This window comes from Dermacentor andersoni, chromosome 6, assembly GCF_023375885.2.
Source record: "Dermacentor andersoni chromosome 6, qqDerAnde1_hic_scaffold, whole genome shotgun sequence".
Taxonomy (NCBI): Eukaryota; Metazoa; Arthropoda; class Arachnida; order Ixodida; family Ixodidae; genus Dermacentor; species Dermacentor andersoni.
In genome coordinates, this window is record NC_092819.1 from 137,010,466 (window position 1) to 137,022,666 (window position 12,201).

Below are 12,201 nucleotides of genomic sequence, written 5' to 3' on the forward strand. Positions count from 1 at the left end.
TTTGCCTAAGTAACCTTTTTTTATAATGTCCTTTTTCCTTGAAGAAAGAAGAATCAAAATTCTTTTTTTGCAGCAGCGATATGTTATGGTGCGGTAAAAAAACAAATTTGTTCGATTTATAACTCGTCGTCACCGGGTTGAATGAACAAAGAGCAAATTAGTAATGCAGGCATTGCCCAGATAATTTCTATCTCACTACAAGTTGCATCTCTCGCGTTGATGCTGTTTTCAGACATAGTGGCGGCGCGCCGACATCTAGATTCACACTGAATTCTAACAAGGTGGGTATCATGACAAGATAGAATTCTAGTGGCATCGCATTAGTACATCGCCACACAGCACTAGGTAACTTGTACCATGCAGTCATATGTATCACCCAGTCGAAGACCTGCTGCTGTTATCTCGGATCGGAGTGCAACAAATCGCCGCTGTCTTCGCCAGGATCGGCCACTGCGTCACGGATGATGGGGAAAAAAAGTCGCAGCTTCACCCAAAAGGCAAAGCATCGATTTCGATAGCAAATTAGCAGACAGCCATGCAAAGTAAGGACAGTACTTTTATCGGCCGTATCAACATGTAAACATTCGCTTGCTAACTGAGTTAACAAGAACCCTGTGTTGCACGCACAGCAAACATGAACGCATCACACTTTATGACTGAGGACACTCGCTGTCAAAACGCGTGAGGAGAGGCGGCAGCAGCAGCGAGCGAAGTGATCTTCGTAGCACACACAAAGCAACGAGTGGCCGCCGCACCTAGACTCTGCCCCCAACGCAGATCGCTGTCCAGATACGGCCTTGCGACCGCGCGCAGACGCCATGCGCGCAGTTGCAGCCGCAGTAGAATGCTCTCCTGGTCACTCGAAACGTTGGATTCCTCGGGCGCCACGGAAGGCGCTTCCTCTCCGCTTCCATCCCTGTCGCGCGGGCGAGATTTCACTGGCCCGTACAGCGTAGGGCGTGCAGCGACGGTGTTATCGCCCTTGGACTTTAACAGGATCTCACGCCGACGCTGACGGCAGAAATGCACTTTTAATGTCCATATAATTCCTATCGCAATAAAAAGAAAGCAAAATACATAGGCCAAAATTAATCAGTGTTCATCTCTAAATTATGGCAGTTTTCGAAGTGTATGGTGAACTTTTGGAGTGAGGTCGCGCATATACCCTGTGCTCCCTTCCCAGTCCGTTGTCCGGAAGGAGAAGCAGCGTTGACGAGCACTTCAAGCGGAGCAGTTTCATTAGCACTGCAGACATGTCACAGCTAGCAGCTGATCAACAATGTGTATTGCATGAGGGAATAAGAAATCAGCAGTGCCATCGGTATGTCGGAAATATTCAGAATGTGCGTGGCACGAATGAAAAGCGTTGCGTATGGCGGGCGCTTAGAGTAATGCACACTAGTTCCTTTCTATGCGTTCTGGTTATTATCGCAACACGTACCTGGTTCATGTTGCCTGCATTTTAGAAAGCTATCACCAGCATGCATGGCCCGTGCGCGGCACGCATTAGCTAGCACGAAGTGGCTGTGTCGAAAGGTGTGCGCGTAGCGCAGTATATCTGTAGGCACCATAGTTTCGCGGCTAGGCCTGGGCCGGACGCTAGCAGATAAAGAGCCTGTCACGACACGTGGTCACGACCACGACCTATATATACAGTAGGTCGTGGTCACGACGATGAACTGAGGCCTACCGAAAGTCGAGAAAGCTTCTCGTTCACTGGTGCTCTTTGCCATTGGCAACCGCTGTTGCTGATAATGTGTACCTCTATTTCTGACATCAGGATTGGCTGGAATTTTTAATTACGAACAATTGCAGCATGAGCCTCAGTTTAAAAGTGAGCTCGTGGCGTCACATCAGGCCAAACGACGGCAGGTGCAGCAGGCTCAGCTCTTAGGTGTTTGCTCATTACAGCTGCGTATGGAGTGGCTGGAGTGTCGCTAACAGAAAACAACTGAGTGACACTACTATGTCCTAATAATATACCTGTGGGAGCAAGCAGAAGAAAGCGTGCGAAGAGAAAAAAAAAAACATTTGTTCATAGCTTGTGCGCCACCTGCCGCGGTGGCATAAACGGCGATGTCGTTGCGCTGCTAAGCACGAGGTTGCGGGATCAAATCCCGGCCACGGCGGCCCCGTTTCGATGGATGTGGAATGCAAAATTAAACGCCCGTGTCTCGTGAATAAAATTAATCCGGTGTCCCCAACTACGGTGTGCCTCATCATCAAATAGTGGTTTTGGCACATAAAAAACCCCAGAATTCCTCAGCTTGCGCGCCAATATCAGCCTCACACAATTTCCCGGGAAACTGATAAGATCCACCTTCGGCAGCTTCCCGGTGGTGCTCTTGTAGCCATCGTGACAACCTGGCTCACACGTGAACTGCGGGCAGGAGTCGATTTTTTTCACCACGTACAGAGGGGTGTGTCATGTGTGGGTAGGCGTGGTGGCGAATAATGAACACAGGCTTCCCGCCAACAATCGCCACAGTAGCGCTATGCTGTAACACTATTTGCAGTGGCGCTGCAAATAGAGTTACATTGGGGAACTCCCTAAAGAGAGCAACTCTAGATTCGAATAGGGTGCCTCGATGTCCTCCTCGCCCGCTGGAGACGAGGATGACATTGAGGAACGCCAGAATTGAAGCAGCAGCGTACGAGGCCGTAGTATTCTATGACGAGATAGACGACTCGTTTTCCTCGCCGATTGTGTCCTATTTTCGCGTGCGTTTGTATAATTCTCTGCCAAGCACGCCGGGGGCATGATGTGCTATATCTATGCCGCATTTTTTCTTTTCTTCGTCGAAGCACTCATAGTTGAGCGCGCGCCCCGACTAATGCACTGTACCCAGACCGTGCACACGAAGGCGTGTGGCAGCATTGCAGCTGTGGACATCACTTAAACTGGGCAGATTTTACAGCATACGCGAGCCTGGACGCGCTGCTCTCTGTATAGCCTGTTTGGGTAAAAACAAATTTGTCCGCGTAGTCGTCACATCTGTGAAGCCGAGCTGGTGTGCTCCTGCTACAGCGGGTGTTCGTAAACATCACAACGATGCGCGAGTCGCTAACTAAAAAAAGAAGAAGAGATATGTACGCGACAGGGCTCGAACCTGCAATCTTCTGATCCGAAGTCAGCTGCCTTATCCATTAGGCCATGGAGACTTTCTTTTTGTCTTCATTACCTTCATTAAAACACCACGTAAACCTGTACAAAGCAGGTCACTTGGTGCAGAGCAATAATATTACATCATTCGGTGAGACTGCACTGATTTAAAAGGCCTTCAAAGAGGATATAACAGGCACCAAACTGCAGTGTCAAGCTCCTGAAACTACTCTGGCGGTTTAATCACGTGCTTGAGGGCATCACGCGTGTACCTAAGACTTTCACTACAGTGTACTAGAAGGCTTTGTACTTTCACGTAGGCATTGCCTCGCAGTCCTTTCATCTACACAAGTATTCCTGACCTCCATGCGCATTTTCCAAACGCGGCTTATACACAAAAGCATTCTCAAGTAAGCCGGCACTCCGCCTGCGTCTACGCATGGTAAGAGCCGAATATCGAAAGGGTTTATCAGCAGTTCTTTCTTCAGAGTTCATTTGAGGACATCCCACAAGATAACGGAGTCATGGCAATCCGAGAAGACGTGCTCAATAGTTTCAGGTTTTTTACATATTATGCACTTAACAGACCATGGGACAAAGAAGCTCCTGCTTTGTAGCCATGGCTTCACAAGGAGAGTGCTAGAACGCAACTGAATAAAGAAGGTTTTCGCTGAAGATCTAACCGGAATCTTGACGTGCTTCAGCACATTGCTTTCAGGTCCCAAGTTATACGTCGTGCGGTATACACGAAGCGGCAAGAAAACATCAACCAAATCACAATATTTTCTTACGCGTCACAGAGAAGACAAAAATTAGTTCGAAAAATGTACTTTCAGCAAAGGAAAGGACATAACTTCCCACATAAAACCAATTGGTGTTTGTCCATTTGTTGATGAGACGTCCCACTCAGGCAAAAAAGAACTGAATCTCACTTGAATAACAGCATGCAGAAATATATCACATTGGTCCCTTAAGAAAAAGAACCTACTAACAATCTTTCAAAAGCAAATGTGTTATCCCTAATCCCCCATTCTTCACGAAATGAAACAAGTTACACCGGCCAGTTCTTTCCTTAGTGGATCCCCATGTATATACCGCACACACTCTGTGAAATTTCTGTACCGAAACTTGCCATGCATAGCACTTGTAGTACATAATACACTTTTGTAGCTAAAAACAAATTGCAAGCACTAACTCTTGAAAACATCGAAGAATTATGCCCGTCCCACTTTTCTGTCTGATCTTTTACTTTCTTTAGTTCTTCGATCCAATACGCTGCGCTGTCACGATAATGTTGCATTGGCGCCCCAAGATCTTTTCCAGGGCTAACGCTCCAGTTCATGTTGCAAAAATACTCGGGTGCCTGCTGCCAGCTGCCGTGCCATAAACCTAGACACTTAATCCAGCTGACAATGTCACTTCCACTTGCGGCGCAAAAAGAAACAACCTCTCACAGTTTTATCCACATTGTAAGTATCACAGCAGAAAATTGCCACGTCATCTGCATAAGCCAGAACTAGTCTCAATTCCCACGAATAGATTGGCTTTTAATTATTTTCAAACAAAAAGGACTCTAAATACAAGGCCAATAAAAGAGGTGACAAACAGCATCCTTGTTTTACTGATGGTTCCACTTTTATACTGGCGCCTAATTTCCTATCGATTACTAACTTTGCAGTGCAATCTTTGTAGACCATTCTTACTCCATCCGTTCTCACTGCATCGGCTTTAAAATGTTCTAAAAGCCAGAATATGACATAATGGACGACTCTATCACAAGCCTTTTCAAGGTCAATTTGTATTATGGCGACTGTGATCTTTCCATCGCAGAATTCCAGTATGGCCCTTGCAGTATGTTATATTCGAAAAGATTGATTTGCCTTTGATACCGCATGTCTGATGGGGGTCCACAAGTTCTTTTATAACAGTCTGCAATCGTCGCACCAGTACTTCAGCGTAAACTTTATAGTATTTGTCAAACTTATTGGTCTGTAGGCTTCAACCGCCAAAAGTCTCGCACGGTCTTTCGCTTTAGGTATTAAAATAGAGTGCGATGCCTGAAAAGAAGGAGGCACTTCTTTGTTCTCGCACATCTCCCTTATCACGCGGTGTAATGCTACATCTATTCCACCTTTAAAGTTCTTATAGAACGCCCCTTCAAGACCATCAGGCCCCGGCGACTTGCCGGGACTAAGTTCTACAATCGCATCCTCAACTTCCGAAAGGTTTCAATATCACGTGTGGTTTTCCCCATCAAACTTTCATAATAAAACTCAAATGTGGGGTCTATCATTCCAACATCATTATAGTGACTTCCCCTTGATACCTTATTTCTGTTATTTCTTTGTAAACCGCTTGTTTCTTCTCGTCGCTTATATTGCTCGCTTAGGCGTCTCTCGCATCCGTAAACTCTCGCCCCGTGCCCTTAATACCGCACCCCTGTACTTTTCTTCATCCATGACTTCAGGCTCAGACTTATCTTTGATTTCTTTCGAAAATAATCCAGGTGAAGAGCTTTCTGCGCAGAGCATGTATTTTAACCTATGGTGCGATTCCTTTTCATGCTCTCTTTCTTTATGCTCGACTACGCATGCTCTTTCAATTGCGGTTAATTGAACGTCATTTTGAAGAGTTCCCATTCTGAAATCAAGAACGCTGACGTAGTTGTGCTGAGCAAATTGTCGAGCTTTTCTTGCACTGCCTTTTGGAAAACATAGTCTTGCAAAAGGTTATCACTTAGCTTCCATAAGTCCCAGCTGAATTTTGATCTTCTTTTTTCTTTTCTATGGTTGACATAACCAGGCAATGATCGCTAAAACTAACATGTAACAATTGATAATTTTAAAATAAAGGTACAAAGGTTAAGAGAACATAAATTCTGTCTAGTCTGCTATGACAATCACCTTGGGGGTGCGTATACATGATATGATTTTCGCTTGACAACATATAACCAATGTCTTGAAGATCTTGTTCCCTTACAATCGAACTTACAATCGAACGGCACTTCTATCACAAACACTGGTCAGCTTAGATTTATCTTCTGGAAAGCATATCACAATTAAGATCACCCAGTAAAATGACATGCCTTTCACAATTGAAGGACTGCTAAACATCACCAAGAAAAGACTTCCCGCTCCCGTGCTGCTCTCTGTATAGCCTCCTGCGCACGATGACCGAGTTGCTCAAAAGAAAAGAAAAGAAAAAAAATAAAAAAGTGGTCGTCCGCGACAGGACTCGAACCTGCAATCTTCTGATCCGAAGTCAGACGCCTTATCCATTAGGCCACGCGGACTCTTGCTGAGACTGGCATTATGGACCAGTCACGTGTCTCATGTCTGTGGTTTAGCGTTATCGGCATTTATTTGGCTTGTTTAGAGTTTTTTATTTATTTTCCCCCGTAATATTTTTATTCGAAAGGGACGACATCTGGTTCAACAATTTTGTTGACGCCGAAACGTGCTGTATGATTGCGCTCTTCCGAGTTCCATAAGGCGATGCGGCTATGCTACAGTGAACTAGAATTCTAGGGGCGCTATTATGGTGTTCTAGAAGAGAAGCGTATCCCCGCAGGCTGGCTGTACCCGGTTTGGAGGCAAACCGGATGTGACGTGTGCCAGTGGCGTACTCCCTGCCCCCAGATAGGTACTTGTACGCCTAGGGAAAGACGCTGCTAGGTGCTGCTGCTAAATCCCTGTGGTTTCTGCCAGCCACATGCGGCCATTGCGGGCTCACGCAGGTTCGTTCGCGTGGTCTTGTTACGCCTCGCTGGATCGTGTTCAGTCATGCCGTCCTTGCGCGGCGTGATTGTCGGTGAGTCAGGTTAAATTCTTAAATAGGTCGCGCCTGCGCCTAATTGAGTCTATAAAAGCCTGCACATTCAGTTTTGCTAGCTACAATGCAGTGCGGCTGGCGTGAGCTGTCTCCACGATGCGCTTCGATCGTGTCGATTTCGCCGTTCTGTATGTTGGCGTTAACGACCTTGAATGCAACATGGATCCACAAGAAATGTGCGACAACATCAAGGTAAGTCTACTGAAATCACAAAATTTGAAACAATAAGCGCTAATAGTTGTGTTTTCTTTTAAATTTCAGGCCTTGATTGTTCAACGAGACGGCCCCCGTCGTGCTGGTTTTCAAGGTGCTCCCTCGCTGCCTAGAAGATGCTGATGTATGTTGGCGTTAACGACCTTGAATGCAACATGGATCCACAAGAAATGTGCGACAACATCAAGGTAAGTCTACTGAAATCACAAAATTTGAAACAATAAGCGCTAATAGTTGTGTTTTCTTTTAAATTTCAGGCCTTGATTGTTCAACGAGACGGCCCCCGTCGTGCTGGTTTTCAAGGTGCTCCCTCGCTGCCTAGAAGATGCTGATGCGGAATAGAAAATGCAAAAACGTCGCTTGCTCAACCGCAAATTGACGGCTACGCTGAAGCGCATGCCGTGTCTGCGGAATTTGAACCCCGAGGTATGGGCCCCCTTTTTCCAGCGGCATGCCGTTACATACCGTCAGGAACACGCTTGGCTTATTTCTGACTCGGTAAAAAATGTTTCACTTTTTCTCGCTTCTCGCTGCGGAAGAAATGCGGACCGTTTGTCGTAGTTGTGTCTCCATTACAGGGTGGCATTACTGCGGTGAATAAAGCAAGTGTTGCCGTACATACTGTGCGCATTTCACCCTTTGTTGGGCGGTCGGAAAATATTGGTCCCACTTTTCAGGGCTACTTCGCTATTATGTAGCGGTGAAGTGTAATTTCTACCATTGAACATTCCTGTGTAGATGTGTTTCTGAATCACGTTAAGCACATTTTTTCGTCCATTTCTTTGTCAAACAACGCGATAGAGCGATTGCGCAGATTGTTTACTTCCCTTTCTACAATGTTTAGTTTATTCTGTCGCCTTCCTTCAAACCACCACAGCGGCAAATGGACTTTTTTTATCGAAATTCCGCGTTTTCACAATAGCTGAATTTTGGTGCGGTTAGGTGTCTAAATTTCTCGTACCCACAGCTATTAAAACAGTTGATAAAATTATTAGCATCGCGAACAAATCGCATTCCTACATATGCGAGCTGCTACATATGAGCCCTCAAGAATTTTCAAGAAGCATCTTTTTTCTAAGAACCCTTGCGATATTGGAAAGCCCTGATTGAGGATTCTCATACAAAGCATGCTCAGTAAGTATAATGAAAACATGCACAAACAATGTATAATGTACTGGGTACTCTGGCTGCTTCTAATCACATTACAGGTGACCACGAGTAGGTAGAAACGGGCCTTGAGGCTGTATAGTGGGACGTAATATTCCCACTTTTCGCTATTGCTGAATCGTAGTCAGCTTTGAGATTTTACGTTATGTAAAAAATGCTTCATAAAAAAAAGCACTTGTAATGTCTCGGACACAAAGCGGCCTGTTCTCTGCTTGCGTCTATGAAAGGTTTAAGATGCACACACTATTCAAAGGTCGCATTGAGAACTGAGTTGCAGGCGCTACTATGCTCCGCAAGCAGCAGGATACTAAAAGGAGAAATGAGCAACACCGTACTGCCTTCATTTCTTCAAACCCTTCAACAAAGCTTGAACAAGAAATGCACGCGAGGGTGTCACTACAGACAGCTGCGGCAACACTGACGCATGCGCGAGGATATAAAATGAGGTGCAGCTGTGCGGTGCACGCTGCCATGAAGTTCGAATTAGTTTCCCCCTTGCGAAACTACCGGAAAGGACATATTGCATCCATCGGTGTTAATATATTTTCTAGCATATTTTCTTGTTTTCAGCCAACATACACATCCCCGTTAAATCAAATAGATCACTGTAGATGGCGGCCACAAGCATATTACAAGGACTGTGAATTGGAAGCTGTTAGCTACCTGTGGCACAAAGTCATGCAAGGGTACACATAGTCTTTGTGTGCACATTGACTTCATGTTTTACCAATTTGACTGGCTCCTATTGCACTCCGGCTGAATAGCAATAACACACAGGCCACTTTACGTTCGAGCTACTCGAAAGCTTGCATTAGTGAAAAGCATCTAAACTTTTTCTGGTACAGCCGTGCGTTGTTCGAAGTGTCTCAATGCATTGCAGTGATTGAACAGGCACATATTGGCTGTACTACTTGGATTTCAGCGTGCATGCGTTGGCTGGACAAAAAATTCTACCATATTTTACCTCCAAACTTTTGCTCACGATTGGAAAGCGCTGTTTCTGTTGTAAATAGATGTGGCTTGCACACAAGGTATGTGCATGCTAAGTGTCTTGGTAAAGAAAAGTAAAGGTATGCTGCATGAACAGAAGGTGCTGCAGCCACATAACCGGACCTTTGATTTTCATTATGCTGACAGATTGAAGGGATGGAACTAAGTGCGTGTCTTTTAGATGCTTGATTTCAGCCAGTTAAATTTGCCAACATGGGGATTCAAACCACTGGTGTCCATCTGCTGTTCGGCTGAACTCTCAATTTAGTGAGACTACTAACTACTGCGTTCATTGGTGCCGACAGATATCAAGTCCGTTGTAGCTCGGCATTACTGTATTCTGTCACCAAAATGCTAGAGAACCACTTGAGATCCTTTGATGTCAGCATCCTCATAATCAGTGGGCACCCCATAAGAAAAATGGGTCAACTTTGGCTGGTATCCTTGCAAGTGTGAGAAGGCTAGGCCACAGAAACTCGTTTTTCTGATTTGTGCACTATTCAGCCACGTTAAAATGTGGGGAGCCTAGACATCTAAAAGACGAGGAGCAAGCAAATTGAATGCAGCTACCAAGCAAAAAATGTGGAAGTGTAAGCTGTTGATTTTTTTACTCTAAAGGCACGTTCACACCAAAGACGGAGCGGCTAAACCGGGCAAAGCTCTTGGCCAGGGGATAAAAGTAGGCGTTAAACGAGGCGGCAAGCCCGATCGCTTGCGGACCACTTTTCCTGCCCGCCAGAGCTGTCCGATTTGCCGCGGCCAATCAGAACACCAGACGACGCTGGCGTGTGCTGCGCGATAAGGATGGACGACCGGTGCCACGAGACGGCGACAAGTGCGCCACAAAAACGTTAGATGCTCCGCCTCGGCGGTGCGAGCAGCCAGGCAAGCCGTCCAGTATACAGGGTGTTTCAGCTAACTAGTGCCGAGGCACAAAGAAACAACTAGGCCTGCAGTACTCAAATACAATCAATTCAGTAGACTACCCTGTTGAGCAACTTTAATACTTACGGCTCATTAAGAAACATCTAACTGCTTTATTTTTATGAAGATAGCTGCTGTGGTTATTTTTTCAGGACAAAAGAAAGTGCACAAAATCGAAAAAAGTACCATGCAACTATGCACTTTTTAGCAGTGACGAACAAATGAACAATGCGGCATGCAGACAGGATGTAAAAAATATGCAGATCCGACACACTGTGAAAATTATGTAAGCAGCTTTCTTTGCTGCTTGTGTTCATTGATGGCATTTGGCAGTGATATGTTAAATGTTACCTCGCATGCACCACTTGTGTTCGTAGTACACAGAGCTCATAGGCAGACGTGCGCTCCGATGCTCAAGGTGGTGCTGTGCACCATCCATATCCTGTGAGAGTAGTGACACTGTCATTCCCTCACACGGCGCATCGCATGGTGGGTGAGGTAGAGAAATCCGTTTATTGAATCCTTAGGAGAAATAGTTGCTGCCACGTCCTGTGCCCGACAGAGCAGCGCCTGCTGGCCACACAGGCTTCTGTCATGCAGCATGGCCTCCCAGTGTTGTAGTGTAGGGACATTGAAGTTTTGATGCTGGACCACCACTTGCATACTGTCCTTTTGACGCCGTGGTGCTGTATTGCAGCTTTGCATCTGCACATCCTGTCTCAATTGTTGGCATGGACACACTTGCCGTGTTTATTTTTTCAGAAATAGCATAAACATGCCATACCACACCTTGAACTATCATTATAATATTTTTAGTTTGCCACTACAACTGTCACCATGTCTAGATGTAGTATTTTTCTTTTAAAGAGACTCTATACGAAGGATGCTTTCTGATGGCATCTTTACCTTCTCGTACGATCATTCAGCAAGCACAAAGTGCTGCAGCTTCTGCAATGCTTTTGTCTATTCCTTCCAGGCACACTACTGTCAATGTATCATTAGCGCTGAAATAGAATACCGCCCGTTGCTCAAAGCAGCTTCAATATAGATTCCAATCGGAAGAATAGGCAGACTTGTGGCAGTATACAACTTTCTATAGCCATAAAAGGCAAGCTAGCATAGTGGGGCATCTCAATGCTTGTAAAAGCATTCAACTGCATGTATCTCCAGATAACTAAGCTCAAGCAGACACTGCCAAAATTCGTTCTTCTCATGGTGAGTCGGTGCGGGAACTTGAACGTGTCGCTTTTCCTTCATTTTTGTGTCTCTTATGGTTTTGCTAAGGCTCTTGCCACAGCAAAATTCCTCTTGTGGTATTTTAGAAGGGTAATTTAATAATCACCTAGGCGATGTCATTTCCTTCATTTGGTTGCACTGTGTGCATCAGTGCAATAAGTGGGTCAAACGGCTTAATACGAAATGTCGCCAGGCCATTTTGGCACGACACTTGTGGATAACATTTTGGTGTGGCTTGGGTGAGACTGAAAGAAATTGACACATACAAGCACAAAGGCCAGGCACTGTTCCCTTGTGGCCTGCACAACCACTAGAATAGCAGCTAGTCTTATCAATTCATACTGAGTATCACAAAGTGTAACATTGCAAGAACTGTAGCTTGCTTGATGAGACAAGGCACTTATAGCTGTAGCTGAAACATGTGGTGTGATCAACATGTACAAGGTTACAATACTCTACACCCTTTTTGTACTTAAGTTTTTAACTTTGCCCACAATCTGATTACAGCTTTCCAGAGTTCCTTGGAAAATCCTCCCATGCACCTGCCATGTACATTGCCCTCCTCCTCGATGTGGCGTGCAAGATGGCAGCAGCAGCTGTGGGAACAGTTGAAGAGGCGAAGAAAGGTCCACTTTATAATAGGTTGTATGTAAATAAAACTGATCGACCTCAACCGATTCGGCTTCCACTTTTGTCAAGACAATTGTCAGCAAAGCAATGGAGCAATTTCAGTAGGG

The 12,201-nt window shown here is 45.4% G+C and overlaps 1 long non-coding RNA gene and 1 other non-coding gene across 2 annotated transcripts; one reads left to right on the forward strand and one right to left on the reverse strand.

The window, feature by feature from the left end:
- Positions 1 to 6,322: 6,322 nt before the first annotated feature.
- TRNAR-UCG (transfer RNA arginine (anticodon UCG)) lies at positions 6,323 to 6,395 on the reverse strand. The gene has a single exon. It is a non-coding gene; the product is annotated as a tRNA-Arg (tRNA).
- A 287-nt stretch (positions 6,396 to 6,682) lies between these two features.
- Positions 6,683 to 12,137, forward strand: LOC140219010 (uncharacterized). The gene is made up of 4 exons (XR_011895284.1): positions 6,683 to 7,126; positions 7,196 to 7,335; positions 7,405 to 7,573; positions 11,972 to 12,137. It is a non-coding gene; the product is annotated as an uncharacterized lncRNA (long non-coding RNA).
- The last annotated feature ends 64 nt before the right edge of the window (positions 12,138 to 12,201 follow it).